Raw genomic sequence first — 17,985 nt, 5'->3', positions numbered from 1 at the left:
GTGGTGCAGTGGTTGGCCTGAGACGTGTTTAAAGGGCTACTTAAGTGTATGGCGCAATCAGTGCTGCAGGCCCATTAGTAGCATTTAATTTACAGGCCTTGGGCACTTATAGTACCACTTTACTAGGGTGTAGGGTATTGGCTCGCAATAAGGAGATCCTTCAAACAAAATCTTTATTTTAGTTACTTTTATTGCACCACATGTAATGTACTTGTTTCAAAAGTAAATAACAAAGAATATCCAGTCCTCCTTCTATCCCTTGGCAGGTGTCAGATGGTCTTTCCTCGGAGTCTGGCCAGGTGGTGCCTAAGAAGTAAACACAGAAAATAGGGGGACGAAGTCAGTGGCCTTTTCTCTGCAAATCAAAATGAAACACGGGAGTGTAGCGTTGGGATGGTTACACCTTACATAAATAACCGTCACCAGTGAAAGGAATCTATACTTTGGGTAGACTACCCTAGTATAATTCAAGTGATGTTAGATGCCCACCTCCTGCCTAATCCCCTCAAATGTTCTCGTACCTGTGAGAGCCACACTCCTCCTGGAACATGGCTGGCTTCTGCGTGGGGTCTTTGAGGAGTCTTGTCTCTTCTCCTGGCAGCAACGGGAGCCGCTGTTGTCTGTCCAGGAGCCGGGTCAGACTTTCCACTCCTGGTGTCCTCTTCGCTACAGTTGTCCTCTCGATCCAGGCTATACATGTCCCGATCAGGGAAAATGTCAGCGTCCTCTCGAGCTTCCTAGCACCACACAGTTGTTAGGAAACTCCAGGTTTTTACGTCATCGCCAGCTGATCAGCAGGCATCACCGATTGGAGGGCGTCGGTGATGTAACCCTTGAAGCTAGGGGCGGGTTTCAGGAACACGTCTACATTAAAGCACCCACTGATATTCTTGTCCTGCCTAGAGAAAGCTGTGTACGGACAAAATGGCTGTAAGAAGAGAGGGCATAGCATGAGGAGTTAAAGGATCATTGTTCAGGTCATCAGGGCCAGTATTCAGGGGGTAACCCACTACTCCGTGACACAGGGAATTAAAGTAAATTAAATATGCCACTTAGTTATGAGACAATATTACCATGTTTAGAGGAGAGAGCACACACACTTTAGCACTGATTAGCAGTGGTAAAGTGCTAAGAGTCCTAAGGCCAGCAAAACAAAGGTCAGAAAAAATGGAGGAGAAAGGCAAAATGTTTGGGGGAAGATAACCCGCAGGCTGACAGGTGTAACATTTTCCTTTTACTGCAAATACATTTTGGAAACTACCCATCGACCTTGATGATGAAATCCTTCCAGATGACATCCAATTTTAGTTTTACCCTCACCATGGTACTCACTCCCCTTTCTTAATGCCAGGGAAGAGCGCCTTATTGCCAGTCTTATGATATAATTACATTGGACCCTCATCTGCGATACTAACCCAGGCTACAAGCTTTCATCTTTCCCAGAAGGCTTCGCCTGCACATGTAATTGGTGGTGTTGCTCAATCTCTGTCACTAACTAGCGACTATATAACTTAAATAGCACCTTGAGTAGAAATGTTCCAGGACTCCATTTTTAAAGTAATCAGGAATCTGGATTCTAAATCATCTCCCGGACTGAAAAGGTCGGTTAACTTTAATGGAATGACTCGCCGCTTCTGAGTCCTTTGTTAAGTAAGAAAGCCTGCCCTCTGAGTGACCATCATCTTAATTACCCAGTTTGAAAGAAAATACTCCAGATTAAAAAATAAATGTTGCTTCACCCAGGACAATACAAAAACAGATAAGAAGTTGGAAAAACAGCACTAATATAATATAATTATTGATACTCGTGCTACTCAAAAAGCATCTTGTTTGAATTATTTTGGTCTTCCACTGTCATGCTGTGAGGAAGTCGAAATTGATCCTACACAATCACTTGGTTAAGAACACCATTTGATTAATGCTTAAATTACCACAAATCGCATATCCAACTTCACATCAACCAAAACACAACAAGCTGACTTATTGTCCCTCACTGCATTCTTAAGAATATAATATGCTATACCTAAGAGTAAAAGAAGATGCTCCAGTTCACATAACAATACCTACAACTATCCTGGACAAAATGATTGTAACAGATTCCTGGACGTATCCAAGCAGAATTTTCTAATCATTCCCTAGTCACCTTTGAGGTACCATGAAGGCTTAAATAAGTCACTTCATACAGCTACTACATTTTTGACTTTTCCAAACCAGAGAATTATCATCCCAAATGTAATGGCTCTTCCCTGTGAGGGTTCTGGAATGCACAGTGGTCGGAAAGAGGTAGACCATGGCATCTTAGTACTTTTAACACTAGTTTCTTACTATTTCGGGTGACAGAGTTGGTCCTGCTGTTCGATTTGCGACATTAGGGAGGTACAGGCATTGCTAGTGCCCTCATAATACTTGAATGTTAGTAGACCTTGGCATCATTTACCACAAGGTCCTCTTTCACACACTCTGGCAAAGCAGCATGTAGGACAGAGGCCTTTATTGGGTAGAATAATTTTCTTCACAATTTTAAAAAACAGTTTGCATCTTTCTTAAGTAATCTCTAAGGGCTCTGTCTTATTCCCGTTGCTGGGTAAGGTATCCCAATTGGTCAAATTGATTGGTACTTTTGGCTTTGTATCATACTTGGAAAAGACTCTTGTATTATCTATTGCCTCCCTAAAGACAGACTTTACTCCAAATTTTATGTAGAAATCCCTTAGTGGGACAGAATAAGTCCTCTGTATGGTACAATATGTGTACCCCTGCCCTGAGTGCCGACATATGCTATTGTCTGGATCCCTAAAGCATATTTTTGTCATAGGTAAACACGATTGTGCTTGTGTGCCATAGGCTTGTCTCACAGATTGCAGTCTTGTTGAACTAGGATGGGTGCCCAAAGTGATACTGTTATAGTGTTCGAAGGCTTTCACTTTTACCAAGAATTAAGTAGCACAAGCGCGGTGGTGGCAGCATACCGCGAAGGGATTGGTTGTAGTAAACAGGCCTTTTTTATCCTGTGTCACTAGAATGATGCCTACAGGATCACATATCTTTTTAAAGTTACACTACTGTGTGCTTAACAATTGGGACAATACATACTGTAAGGGCAAAAATACCATCACTTTCTTGGATATAACAATCACTGCCAACAACGGTAAATTAAAAGTGAAGACATACTACAAGCCTACAGCGAGAAACATCTTACGAAAATTTGTCAGCTTTTATTCCAGGGCACTCAGGGAGAACTTACCATACGGGCACTCCTCCGACTCAGAAGAAACTGTAGCCAAGTGTAAGACACTCATGACCAAGCTATGGCTCTGTCCGACAAATTGAAGGACCGAGATGACCCAGAAAAATCATTAAAATCTCCGAAAAACGAGCATGCAACCAAAACAGAGAAGCCTTACTTGAAGAACCATTGAAGACAGAGGTGACCATACCTCTCACTTGCATCTCAACCTCCAGTATAATCTCAAATTAAGTGACCAAAGCAATCCACAAACACTGGCGCATCAAACAGGTAAACTGAAATGGGAAAACCCATGTTTTCTTTCAAGAAAGCAAGAAGCCTAAAAGACTGCCTGGTATCCACTTACCCTAAAAAACACCCTGAGCACCCCACTAATATGGTGCTCAATGCCTTGTGCCTGCCAAATGTGACAAGACATTATCCCTGTAGTGTATGCCACCTAACAGTCACTACTAAGACTCTGAATTTGAAACCAGGCAAAGTCTGGAACCTAAGAAAACATACCAACTGCAATTCTGTCAATGTTATATATATGATCTTGTGTCCATGTGATCGGCGATACATTGGCATGACTAGTAGAAAGATCAAGGAGAGAATCTGAGAAGATCGCAGCAATATAAGATGCAATCGAAAAACTACAAAAATGACCAACCACTTCTTACAAGCAGGACCCACCACCAATGACTTAAAATGTGTTGCTGTTGAACAAATTAAATAAAAAAACAAGAGAACCTCCAGAGTCGACTCTTCGAAAAGAAACAAAGACGGCTTTATCGTTTACCTACACACAAGAAAGGATTAAATGATAACATCCCATGGAATGCTCTGAACAATGGCTGATTTGCTCAGTCACATAGCTGCTGCAGTCACTAGTCACACTAGACACCAGATGGCCACTGATACAGCCATACACAACTGGGTTAATCTTAGTCCCCCCCCCCTTTTCAATCATGAGGCCTCTCTCAACAGCAATTTCAACTACATCTTCAAAGATATATGCACACCTTGGCATTTTGACACAGTAGTAACATTTTAAACATACTTCTTTCTTATAAGTTTAAGAACACAACATACTTGGTTGTAGCACCATGTATATGCTTTCTCTGTTCATCATGATTTAGTGTCTACTCTCCAATTGTCGACCTTCAACATGCCCGTTAAACATTTCACGTTAGAAAGACGTAAAACTAACCAGAAGGCAGATCACTCAATGCACAGCGTACCACTTCCACGGAAGGGGTTAACGTACAGGAGGCCCGTCCGGCTTTACCAATAGAGAGATGGCTCCCTACGTCATCGCATGTTCTGGCCGGGCACAGCCCGCTGCAATGGCGATTATATAGGCATCAGTTGCCGAGTCTGGAGCATCTCCGGCATCTTGTGTCAGTGCCCCAATAGGTCTGACACGGACGGTGGACCTTGAAAAAGTAAGTACCTTTTAATTTACCGGTAAGGGTGTTACTTACCTTGAAGGCTTTTTTCTATCTCCTTCCCAGAGTGTGACTGCGGTCACTGGCCCCTGCCGGGATCCATGTTACTTAATTTTATAGCGACGCAAGTGAGCCTTCTATTTTATTAATTACATACAATGGTTGTCTCTTTCTAATAAGCTGGATGCATACACTAGACAAGACTTTGAACATTTCTTATATTTTATACGAAATACTGCCCAGTGTTCTCTGCATGGAAAAGGGTTTTTCCACAATAAATGAAGTGACAACATGTTGTTGATACTTAGAAGAGAGGGCAAGAGCTCAGAACTGAGCGTTGACCCCTAGGAAGCCTGCGGCGGAAAAAGTTCTGAGTGTTGGCACAAATTATGGTTTACCACACGTGCTTTCCCAATGCATTCTTGTATGCAATTGACTGAGTGACGTGCATCCGCACTGATTGTTAAAACACTGTGCATTCGCCGTAGTATCCAAAATGCACTGACTAAAAGATTATCACTGGTGGCATGCACAGAGGAATGTTCTTTATGCATGCAACCGCCTGTGGTATACGTGTCACGGCATGGGTGCACTATACCCGAAAACTGCATTATAAACTACTGTGTGCTGTGACTACCAATTAGTTTGTCATGTTCTTTTCTTACAGGTACAGCGTTCTGGGTGAAAACCATAAGTGACGGTTTCAACTGAGAAACAGAGATAGTATCTTATCTTTTAGCACACCATCGCTTGTGTGCACTCACTTCTCTATGGGGCCCATTTCCGGCCCTTCACTGTTGGTCCTGAAGAAAGCCTTTGCAAATTCATGCTATTAGGCTGAAACATGTAGACCCATCTTAGGATGTATGAGATAAATTATATCTCCCTGACATCTGCAGTTAATTTTTAATCCTGCCCCAGGATACCATTATTTATTTTCTCCTGGTTAGGAGGGGGATCCTGGAGCAGTTTTAATCCACCTTTATCATAGTTTGTCATAAACAAAAAAGCTGCTCTGCTATAATCATGCGTCAGAGTATCCCTAGGATGCACACAGCACTTTAGGTGGGAACCCAATAATGAAGTATACCACCAACTAGGTGGGTGGGTGTGGGTTCTTTAAAAAGAAACTAAAGTTTTTTCCACGCAAATGCTTTTGGATGCAGTTTGTTTTTGTTCGAGCCCATCCTTATTGTTGAAATATCTTAACCCTTGGCCTACATCAGGTAGATGTGGAGTGCTGTGCAGTGCTGGAGTAGTGACTCTTCGCTGAATGTATGGGAAGGGTACAGGAAAACAGGGATAGAGTAGTGCTGTGCAGTGCATGTATAGTTAATGCATGTACCTAGTGTATGTATTACATGGTGATTGCATGTGTGCTTGCAAATAGCACACTACGGTACAATATAGACAAACTACAGTACTGAACAATGCGCTCAGACTGAGTGTGTGTGCTGAATGTATGTGTGTCAGTGGTGCATTAGTACATGGTGGTAACAGTGCTGGATAATAGGTGTGCTGTGTATTTACACTGAGTACAAGTGTGCCTGCAATGGTACGTGTTAGACCTGGCACCATTGGCGTGGGTCTCCCTTCCATTTATTTTGTTGCTTCATGTATTTTTGCTGGTGTTAGATGCTTTGGGCACTGTGCCACTGCTATTCAGTGCCACAGTGCAAGTGCTCCCTATTGTTAATTGATATATTAATCAGTGGTTCCATGTTTGGCTATTTGGTTTACCTGTCAGACCCTAGTCTAGTACACTGAGTGTGCCCAGGGCGTGTAAATCCAAATGCTGCTGGTGGGCCAGCAGCACTGGTTGTGCCACCCACAGAAGCTGCCTTGTAAAATGTGTCTAAGGTCTGCCATTGCAGAACCTGTGTGCAGTCTGATACTGTCATGCTGACTGGGCAAGTACACCCACTTGCCAGTCCCTAAACCTTCCCTTTTCTTCGTATCAGTCACCCCTATGGTAGGCCCAAGGGCAGGGTGCATTGTAAGTATAAGGTAGGACAAGCCCTGATGTGTGTGGCATGTCCTAATAGTGAATTACAGCCATTTTCGGTTTTCACTATTGCAACGCTACTTGTTCTCCATAGGCCAGAATGAGCTGTTAGATTATTACATGTTTATAATCCTAACTGTCTCAGAGAACATGGCCGAAATTCGAGTTTAGTATGCCTGGACTCAGAATGATAAAATGCATCTTTTAGTGAAGTTGGTTTTAACATTCTGTGTTTGCAAATACCACTTTTAGAAAGTAGTTATTTTGCTTGCCTAACCTTTCAAGCCTGCCTCTGCTAGGTTGTGTATTACTTGTCTGGAGTTTGTGAGTGACAGGGCTGGGGGATTCCAGAGTCAGCCCAGTGGTGAATAGACAGATCTGCATCTAGATGGGTGAGAGAAGTAGCACCTGGGACCTGAATAGGACTGTGCCCGCCCCCCCACCACAGTGCGGCCCCACCCCCTGTGGTGCGTCTGATGTCTCTGCCCTGCACAGTGAAAGAAGAGATGGAATCATGTCAACAAAGTTCTGCAGGGCTGTGCTTTCCCTCTACAATGCTGGCTCCACCTCCTGTGGGGCGTCTGTTGTTTCTGCACTGCACTGTGAAAGGAAAGATGGAGCCTTGTAAACAGAGTGCTCCAGAACTGGTTTGGACTGGGCAAAGGCCCCTCTCCCCTCAGAGAACAAAGCATTTTGGGGTATAAATATTGGGACCCTGATCCCAAGAAATTAGATCACTTTTGGACTACAAGAAGAAACCTTTGCTGAGGAGAGGAACCTGAAGAAACCGAGGAGAGACTATTCCTAAGCTGAAGTGCTGTTTAGGGGATTGGCCTGCAGTGGTTGGTTGACTGCCAAAGAAAGGAGAACAACATTTGTGTACTTTATTTTCAACTTGTGAAGGATCTCCAAGGGCTTGGAAAAGAGCTTGCCTCCTGCTGAAGTATCAGGGACAACAAACTTCACCCCCAGCTCCCCAGAGTTCTTTGGAAGTGCCTGCTGCTGTTTTGGGCCTTCTGAGGGACTGCGTGTCGCAAGGAGCTAGAAGCGCGACTCAACAAAAACGAAGCGTGTCGCCGTCGCTGCTACTGCTGTCATCGCACTTCTGAACAAGGGTGTTGCCGCTGGAGTTGTTGCACTGCACCGCATCGAGAGAAGCGTCTCGCACCGAAGAGGAAGCGTGTTGCTGTCGCTGCTGCCTGCAGTCGCACTTCTGAACAAGGGTGTCGACACTGGAGTTGTCGCACTGCACCGCATCACGAGAAGAGTCTCGCAACGAGGAAGAAGCGTGTCGCCGCCGCTGTTGCTGCCGTTGCACTTCTGAACAAGGTTGTCGCTGCTGGAACTGTCGCATTGCACCGGATCAAGGAAAGCGCCTCGCATCCCCTTAGAAGCGCGCTGCCGTCGGAGCTGCTACCGTCGCATTTCTGAACAAGGATGTCGCCGCTGTAGTTGTCGCATTGTGCGGACGCTTCATGCAAACGTTGAAGAAGAGTGTAGCAGCTGAAGCTGTTGGCATCGCATTTCTGAACAAGGGTGTTGCCACTGCAGCCCACGCATCGAACCAAGAACTTCTCGCGTCCCCGGAGAAGCATGCCGCATCTGGAAGATCTTCACGTCTTTATTTCTTTGCACCGGAACTTTGCCGCATTTCCCTCGCTGCGAGATTGCTTGTCGTGGAAGTGCAACGCATCGTAAGGTACATTGACGCAAAGTGTCGCATCTTAAGAACTGAACTTAACTAAGCTAAAACTACCATCTAAAGTAATAGTATTGTGTATTTTGTTGTTTATGGTCTTGTGGTAACTCTATATAAAATATACTTATTTTTTATATAAAAACCTTGTGTGGTGTCCATTTGTAGTGTTGTCACTGGGTTACTGTGTAAATGTAAATGTAAATGTAAATGTATTTCGATTTATATAGCGCACGAATCACCCAGGGGTCTCAAGGCGCTTGCTTAGGGAACCCGTCCTGGTATTCCCCTGTGAGATACCCCGGGAGGGTATTCACAAGGTGAAAGCCAGGCATCCCGCCGCGAGGGGCCATAGTGGAGATTAAGCAAGCTATTGCCCAGAGTCGCAGAGTGTGACCCCGTGAGTCGAGTAGGCACCGGAGCGAGAATTGTCGAGTCCGTGGAATTTTTGAGCGGTCTGGACACATCTCTGGAAGGATATGGAGTTGATAAGGTAATCGTAGAGAGTGAGGCTAGGATCCCAGGATTTACGTTTTGATACACATATCTATCTGACTGATATCCAGGTGTGAACTCTAGTCACTCCCACAACCTGTGTTATGGGACTACCATGTTTGGAGTCTCTCCTGCTGTGACAGACAGGTTTCAAGAGGAAGAAGAGAGCAAAAAGTGCACACCTCAAAAGAAGTAGAACCCCAACATAAAATTTCAAAGACTCAGACTCCAAATCACATTTGGTGTCTGGAAATTAACTATACGAAGGGGAGGTTGGGGCCCCAACATTTGTCATCTGACAAGCAACCGGATAGGCAGTGTGAGAAGGGGAGGCTCTGCAGGATTTATACCTCTTACCAAGACTAGGCCTTCTGATCTCCCTTCTGGGTGAGGGATTATCACCCAGGGAAACCAAGACAACTTGCCTTTGAGCACCAATGTCTGCCTGCTTGCCAATACCAATAAGGAAGAACAGAGCATTTGAGGTAGCAAGGTCCGGTAGGGAGCCCTACCAAGAAGACTTCTTGTGCGCGTTGTGGGGATATGGCTGTACATTGATTGGGTCACTGACCAAGAGCAGGACTGAGTCGGCGATCCCTGTAGGCCAGGATAGGGCTGCCATGGACTTGGCTGTCTATTGAGCTATGCACAGAGCGCCAAGCCCGTACTGGCTCATTGCAGTGACCTTATATGCCAAAATGGGCTACCGGTGAAGTAACTGTGTGACCAGTGTACCAGGACTCATGATGCCTTAGCAGCAACCCCGTCCGCAGGAGTTGCTGCTGTGGTGTAGGCAGAGGTACCACTGCAAACCCATATGCCAGGAGGCGCTTCTAGTACGTAGTTACTAAGAATTCTGACGGTTGCCTGGGACAAGAGAGAGGCTGCAACCAGCAGGTCGAGACCCACACATCAAGATCTTCCCCTGATCGAATCCGATAAGATGTTGCACCCTCTCTGGGCTCCAGGCACGAGCTGACAGACAAAGCCCACCCCCTACGCCAGTGGGAAAGACTGACTTACTGCTTCTAAGCAGACTGTGAGCATCTCCATTCACTGGGGTAAGCTGGCAGCACCACTTGGGAGGGAGCCTGTCACTGCTGGGTGGTGCCACCAGTACCCAGAGCAGTCCAACTTCGCAACATGATCAGAGCATGCGAGGTTCCATGGTCAGGTCACCCTCTGACACTCTGAATGTTTCAATGCTGCAGGAGTGAATAAGACTTGAATCAGGACTGTTGGGCCCCAAGGGCCTCACTGCTGAAGGTGCTGTGTCACCAAATACACTTTTGACCACTTCAGAGTCAAAGAGGGGACTCTTGAGTGTGGCCTACTAGGGAGCATTTTCTAGATGTGGCCACCAGTGAATGGAGAATAACCCAACTACATTTGCTTGAAAGAATGTGGATTAATTGCCTGACAAACACTAGATCCCAAACCTTAAAGAGGATTATGTTGTTGCTTATGAATGTTATCCCATTGCATATCTAGACGTAGAAATAAAACTCTTCTTTTTCAAATAAAAGAAAGTATTTGAGTGGACATTCATTTATTGACAATACTATGTGCACTTTGAGATATGAGGTGTGTTCACTAATCTGCATCTACACTTCCCCTGCGAGGGAGTCTTTGACTCCTCGTCCACACCTACCACAGAGTATGTACAGAAGTGCTACTTGGCCCAGTTGCTCAGGATCCATAGTAGGCTGGGCTTTGGAAAATCGAGGGGGAAAAAACTAAACAACCAGCGGGACCCATGGCTCCCTGAAGGTGGTTATGACACCACCTTAAAGACTAATTTCTGTAGTAGGGGATCTCTGTGTATAGTCATAATCTAGTGAATAGTCCCGCCCATGTGCGTGGACCCCGGAGCAATCAAAAATAATCTCTTAAACTGTCAAAACATGCAGAACTGCATCGACACTTAAGAGAGAATTTAAAGACATATAATGCAGCCTATATCCACAGGCTACACTGTCCAGTACTTCTACTAGAAATTCCACCAAAAACCACAAACAGCACAGCCTGTCCAGGGTTTTCCAAGAGAAAGACCTTGCCTTTAACAGTAAAACCCTCTGGAATGATAGAGAGAAAGAAGTGGACAGACAAGCCCCATAGGCTGCCATTATGTGGCTCAGAACAGGGTACTGTGCCTTTAAGAGAAATACTGTGATCTTCCGAGCACTCAATCATATATCAAAGAGTCTTTATATAGTTTTCACTATATCTTTTAATGTCCAATCTTCTTTCCAATTTAATCCAATTATCTTCAAATGATATTCGCAGCCAACGCACGTTTCGTCAAGTCCGTTTAGGACTAGTGACTTCCTCAGGGCTGCAACCCAAATACACACAATCAGTTTTGAATTACACTCATTAAAGGTAACAAAACAAAATACTATCTACATTTTCCAACATAAATTCACTATTAATCATTCTTAATAGTTCCTCCGACCTTAACTTAGGAAATTGGAAAGAAGATTGGACATTAAAAGATATAGTGAAAACTATATAAAGACTCTTTGATATATGATTGAGTGCTCGGAAGATCACAGTATTTGTCTGGACCATTGGTTTGTCTTGGAGACTGTGGTAACCAGTCCCCCCCCTCTTCCAGAGCACCTAATAGATTTATTGCCTTATTACTTATACCTGGACTCTGTGCTGTGCGCTCTTGTAAGCCGTTACCAATATTTTTTCTGTGCCTTTAAGAGAACTTTCCAGAAGCCTCACAGTATCCCAGAATGCACTGCAGGTCCCCTTTACTTTCACTTCTTTTTTCCGGCTCCTGCAAGCAGGACCCTGGAGCATTGACCTCTCCCTTTTCAAGGGTTTCTTTGGTGTTTTTTCACTGTTTTCAAGTTTTTTGAGTGCTTTTCTTGAAGTACTTTGGTGTTTCTTCCTTGTGTTTGTCTTGGTGCACTCTTTATTTGCCAATATGCCTGCATTATGGGACAAATGCCCCGAATGCTCGAGGAAGAAGGCCAAGTCGGACCCACACGAGGTGTGTATCATCTGCCTTCCCTCATCTCCTGTCCCAGAGGAGTGTGACATCTGCCAGGGCTTCTCTAGCAGAACCCCGAGGGACAGACTGAAGATCAGGGTCTAAGGCCTGGAAGACAGAAGATTGAAGGCACAAGGTGAGTCTGGAAGGGCTTCCTCTGCCCATGCTGAGGCCTCTGGGGGGCTCCCCAGGGGCAGGAAGACCAGCAAACGTCCCCATTCTCCGTCGGCATCGATTGCACCGATTACGATGTCGAGAGGGATGACTACAGTCTGTTCCCCGTCTCCCCAGGGCTCTGGGTTGAAGCGGCGTCGACACTCGGCGTCGAGGGAACTGAATAGACCGCCGTCGAAGTCACCGGTGACGATTTCGTCGTCGTCGCCTTCGTCGTCATCGTCGAGTATTCGACGTCGAGAAGTGGCCCGGCGTAGACGCTCGCCGTCAAAGCGACACCGCCGTTCGCTGTCGGCGAAGAGAAGAAGGTCGTCGTCGAGGGGATCCTCGACGCCGAGGCGGCGTTCAGCGTCGAGGAGACGCTCGCCGCTGAGACGAAGATCGCCCTCGATGCAAAGGTTGCCGTCGAGGCGAAGGTCGCCGTCGAGACAAAGACGTTCGGCGTCATGGAAGAGGCGTTCGGCATCGAGGAGGAGACGCTCGCTGTCGAGGAGCCGACGTTCGCCGTCGGGTCGACGTTCTTAGACGCCGAAGAGGCGCAGTAGGAGTTCTGGCGCCAGGAGTCAGTCGAGCAGGTGGCAGGTGCCTATGGGGGATTCTCCAACATCCCAGCCTAGGAAAGAGGGCGGATCACCGGGTTCGGTGTATTCCGAAGTGTTTACGCCTTCTAGGCCGAAGTCGGTTACGCCCCCTCCTCCATTGCCCAGGGGGCCACCGCCGCGGGCTCCCACCCCGCCTCCACTTCCACCTCCTCCTCAACCTCAACCTCACCTTCCGGCTGACAGACCTCCTCTGGTTCCTCCGAGGACGGCGTCGCTGCCTCGATTCCCGAAGCCCCCTAAGGGTACCCCTCGGCCGAGGGCCCCTGCTGGGCCAAAGTCGCCCGCTCCGGTAAAGCCGCCTGAGCGCCCGAAGCCAAGGAAATTGCGATCCCGATTGGATCGGAGGGGGAGATCTCGGAGTCGTCACAGGACCTCAACGAGATCTAGACGGCGTCACAGGAGGAGACGGTCACGGTCCCACACGGATTCCTCCGGGACCAGAACCTACTCACCGACCTTGTCAGAATCCCCGGGGAAGAGAGTATCGCCGGTGGACGACATCAGCACGTTCCAGGATGTTCTCCTGAGGGGTGCAGCGAAGTTGGATATCACGGTGACGGTGCCTACTCCAACAACATCCGTGATCTTCGAGACACTGCATAAGAAACACCTGTCTCGACCTTTACTACCCCTGGTGCCGAGGCTGGTTGAGCCTGCAGAAGAGTTATTTCTCACCACTGCGGTGACGAAGTCCGCTCCTTCATGGCTCCTTAAGAAGTACAGGGCCCCCGATTCTGACCCTGCCTTTCTTCGGATGGATCCTACTCCGGATTCTGTCATAGTGACGGCGGCTAGGAAGCAGCATGCCACCTCCCCATCCTCTACTGTACCTCCGGATAAGGAGATCCGCTGGATTGACTCAGCAGGCAAAAAGGTCTGTGGGACGGCCTCTACTGCTATGAAGGCGGCCAGCGCTGCGGCTTTGCTAAGGCGGTACGATCGTGCCCTATGGGAGTCCCTACAGCAGTTCGCTGAGTTCCTTCCCCTGGAGAAAAAGGAAGATTTTCAAGAGGTCCTGAAGGAGGGGATGCTGGTGTCGAACCAGCTCATCAGTGCGGCTGCGGATATGTCCCTTCTGGCTGCACACGGGTACTGTCATGGTATCAACCAGCGGCGCCACACATGGCTTCGGCTTACGTCACTCAAGCCCGAAGCTCAGCAGCGGGTGGCCAATCTGCCTTTCTCGGGTGAAACCCTGTTTGGCAAACATGCCGATGATGAAATGGCCCGCATGAAGGCGGAGGCCGAGACCCTGACGGCGGTCGGGCTAGAAAAACCCCAAAGAGAAGAAGACCTACCGCCCGTTACAGAGGCGGTTCGGGGTTCAAGGCCGTGGGCGAGGACAGTCTTTGGGACAGCAGCAACAACAGCAGCAGCAGTTCCGGAAGCCCTTCCAGAAGCGCCAGAAGGGTAGACGCAGCCAACAGTCCGCTGCAGCGAACAAAGGCCCGGCTGGGTCTCGACCCTGAGCGGTTACTTCCCCTACATCCGTTACCCGCTCCGGTGGGGGGGGGAAGCGTTCAACTTTTTCTGGCAGAGTGGAGAAAAATTACTCAGGACAAGTGGGTGCTGAATATTGTTTGCAATGGATACAGTCTTCGTTTCACCAGCCCGCCTCCCTCCATTCCACCGGTCAGCTCGCAGTTTCAACTGCGCGAGCTCCAGGCAGAGGCCAATATCCTGCTAAGGAAAAGGGCGATAAAAGACGTACCTCTGTCTCAAAGAGGAAGAGGTCTGTACTCCCGGTTCTTTCTGGTTCGCAAGAAGGACAAGAACGAGTTCAGGCCCCTTCTGGATTTGTGACAGGCAAACAAGTGGATTCGCAGAGAGAAGTTTCGCATGCTGTTGTTGCATCAGATTTATCCTCAGCTGCAACAGGGAGACTGGCTATGTGCTATAGACCTACAGGATGCGTACTTCCATGCGCCCATTGCACACAAACACAGAAAGTTCCTGCGATTCCAAGTCGGCGCCAATCATTATCAGTACACAGTACTGTCATTCGGGCTGAAGTCTGCGCCCAGAACATTCTCGAAGTGCGTGGCAGTGGTAGCGGCGCACCTGAGAAAGAACAAGGGGTTTGTCTACCCGTACCTGGACGATTGGTTGATCAAGGCCTCCTCCTTCTCGGAAGCTCAAGCGAAACTTCCAGAAGACGTGCGTTCTTTTGAACAAGCTGGGGTTGCACATCAACATGTCCAAGTCTGTCCCGACTGCGGTCCAGTGCATACAGTACTAGGGAGCCTCCATCAATACGCTGTCAGCAAGCGTGTCTCCTTCGGAGGAGTGACGATTATCACTCCTTCGGAAGGCTCAGGCTCTTATGACCGCTCCATCTACAATAGTGAGGACTGTGTCTTCTCTACTGGGGTCAATGGCCTCTTGTATCTTCATCACGCTACATGCACGACTGCACATGAGACCACTGCAGGAGTGCTTGGAGGATCAGTGGGATCAGAGGACAGGATCTTGGGACGACAAGATACGACTGTCTCTGCATGCTCTTCAGTCTCTGAAGTGGTGGTGTTCAGCGGAGAATCTCCTCAGAGGGGTTCCCTTCCACAAGGACATTCCCACTCAGACTATCATGACGGATGCATCTCTCCACGGCTGGGGGGGCACTCCGGAGACCTACAGATTCAAGGGATGTGGTCCCCGACGGAATCCACGTACCACATCAATTTCCTGGAACTCAGAGCTGTTCACTTGGCACTGAAGGCCTTTCATCCGTCCTTCCAGACCAACTCTCTGCTTGTACAGACGGACAATACGACCACAATGTATTACCTCAACAAGCAGGGGGGTTCGAGATCACGCACTCTGTCGCAGGAGGCGCAGGCGATCTGGCACTGGCTTCTAGCCAGAGGACTGACGATAATGGCTACCCATCTGCCAAGTGTGCAGAATGTTCAGGCAGACGCACTGAGCAGACTGATTCTGGAAAACCACGAATGGGTCATAAACGATGAAGTACTAGGAGAAGTCTTCGCAAGGTGGGGGACTCCAGATGTAGATCTGTTCGCCACCGCCGTAAACAGCAAATGCCGAGACTTGGCCTCCAGGTACTACCAGCCGGGGACGCTGGGGAATGCGTTATGGATCAACTGATCGAACAGCTTTCTGTACGCTTTTCCACCCATTACCCTGATTCCGGCGGTGCTCATCAAGCTGTCCCAGTCCAGGGCGCGGATGATCCTGATTGCCCCGGAATGGCCCAGGCAGTGGTGGTTCACGGACCTGCTTCACCGGTCCCTCCTTCCTCACATACGGCTGCCGTGCAGGCCGGACCTTCTCACGAAGTTCGGGGGGCAGATGTTGCACCCCAACCTCTCGTCTTTGAGTTTGGCGGCATGGCTCCTGAGATAGTGCAATATGGCCATTTGAATCTACCAGAAGATTGTATGTACATATTGAAGGAGGCTAAGCGACCTTCCACTAGGACTTCTTATGCTTACAAGTGGAGGAGGTTTTGCATCTGGTGCAAGTCCAAGAACTATGACCCAACGACGTGTAAGGAAGATGTCATCCTGCCGTATCTTCTACATCTGGCGCAGTCTGGCCTTAATGTCCTTTCCATTAAGGTTCATCTGGCTGCGCTGACTGCCTACAGGAAATGCCCTTCACAGACTTCCTTCTTTCAGATCCCTGTGATCAAAGATTTTTTGGAAGGCTTGAAGAAAGTGTTCCCTCCTGTCCGGCTTCCTTCGCCTTCATGGGAATTGAACGTGGTGCTGTCCAGAGTGATGAAGGAGCCTTTTGAAACTATTCATAAGGCTTCGTTGCAGCACCTGTCCTGGAAGGCGGCGTTCCTCGTGGCCATTACATCGGCCCGCAGGGTGAGTGAAATTCAGGCATTGTGTTGCCAAGAACCTTATACTGTATTTCATGCTGCTACGGTTGTTATGCGTACTCACCCTAAATTTCTTCCAAAGGTTGTATCTGACTTTCATGTTAACCAGACCATAACTTTGCCTACGTTTTTTCAGAATCCTTCCTCTCCAGCGGAAAGGTCCCTGCATTCCCTGGATGTTAGGAGGGTGTTGAAATTTTATCTGGATAAAACCAAGGATATCCGTAGGTCAGACAAATTGTTTATCAATTATGGATCAGTCAGGACGGGTCTTGCTACCTCTAAACAGTCCATCTTGAGGTGAATTGTGTCCTGTATACAATTGTGTTACCAAAAGGCTAATAAGACCTTAGGGGGTAAACCTAAGGCTCATTATACCAGGGGCAAAGCTGCCACGACTGCTTTGCTCCGTAATGTTCCTATTGCAGAAATCTGCAAGGCGGCCACTTGGAAGTCGGTCCATACCTTTGCTAAGCATTACTGCCTGGACTCTGATGCAAGGGCAGACGCTCAGGTTGGGCAGGCTTCACTGCGAAATCTGTTTGCACAGTAGTGGTGTTATTTCTCTTTTCTCCACCGCCGATTTGGTGTGGGGATGGGCTTGCCATTCTATTCACTAGATTATGACTATACACAGAGATCCCCTACTACATAAGGAGTAGTTTCTGTCCTATAACTCCAGTTCTGTAGTAGGGGTATCTCTGTTATAGTCATAAGCGCCCGCCCTCCTCCCCGGTGGAGAGAGATATTCATGTAAGAAATGCTACAGGTCTGGCGTTTTACGCCTTCAAAAAGAACTGAAAGTAAAGGGGACCTGCAGTGCATTCTGGGATACTGTGAGGCTTCTGGAAAGTTCTCTTAAAGGCACAGTACCCTGTTCTGAGCCACATAATGGCAGCCTATGGGACTTGTCTGTCCACTTCTTTCTCTCTATCATTCCAGAGGGTTTTGCTGTTAAAGGCAAGGTTTTTCTCTTGGAAAACCCTGGACAGGCTGTGCCGTTTGTGGTTTTTGGTGGAATTTCTAGTTGAAGTACTGGACAGTGTAGCCTGTGGATGTAGGCTGCATTATATGTCTTTAAATTCTCTCTTAAGTGTTGATGCAGTTCTGCATGTTTTGACAGTTTAAGAGATTATTTTTGATTGCTCCGGGGTCCACGCACATGGGCGGGACTATTCACTAGAGTATGACTATATCAGAGATACCCCTACTACAGAACTGGAGTTACAGGACAGAAACTACTCCTTGTTCATGTATTTAAATTGACTTCTTGCATTGACGCTCCCACTTTTAAAGATATTTCTTGTAATTGTTACTCTTAGAACACTTTTGATAAATAAATAAATACAATTGAATAACGTTAAGTGACTAAAAGCCAAAATATGTTTTAGGGCAGCCATTTTTCTGTTGCTAATTGAGATGGTTGAATCTTTTCAGTTAAATTGTGTGGAGGTTTAGTTATGCATCAAATGGGCTCTTCGT

At 47.4% G+C, this 17,985-nt stretch overlaps 1 protein-coding gene across 2 annotated transcripts in view; it reads left to right on the top strand.

The window, feature by feature from the left end:
- The window catches only part of SNX29 (sorting nexin 29), a 1,714,757-nt gene that overhangs the window by 883,128 nt on the left and 813,644 nt on the right, over positions 1-17,985 (top strand). The window lies entirely within an intron of this gene.

The sequence above is a fragment of the Lissotriton helveticus genome, chromosome 10 (assembly GCF_964261635.1).
Source record: "Lissotriton helveticus chromosome 10, aLisHel1.1, whole genome shotgun sequence".
NCBI lineage: Eukaryota > Metazoa > Chordata > Amphibia > Caudata > Salamandridae > Lissotriton > Lissotriton helveticus.
This window is presented reverse-complemented; position numbering and strand designations above follow the sequence as displayed.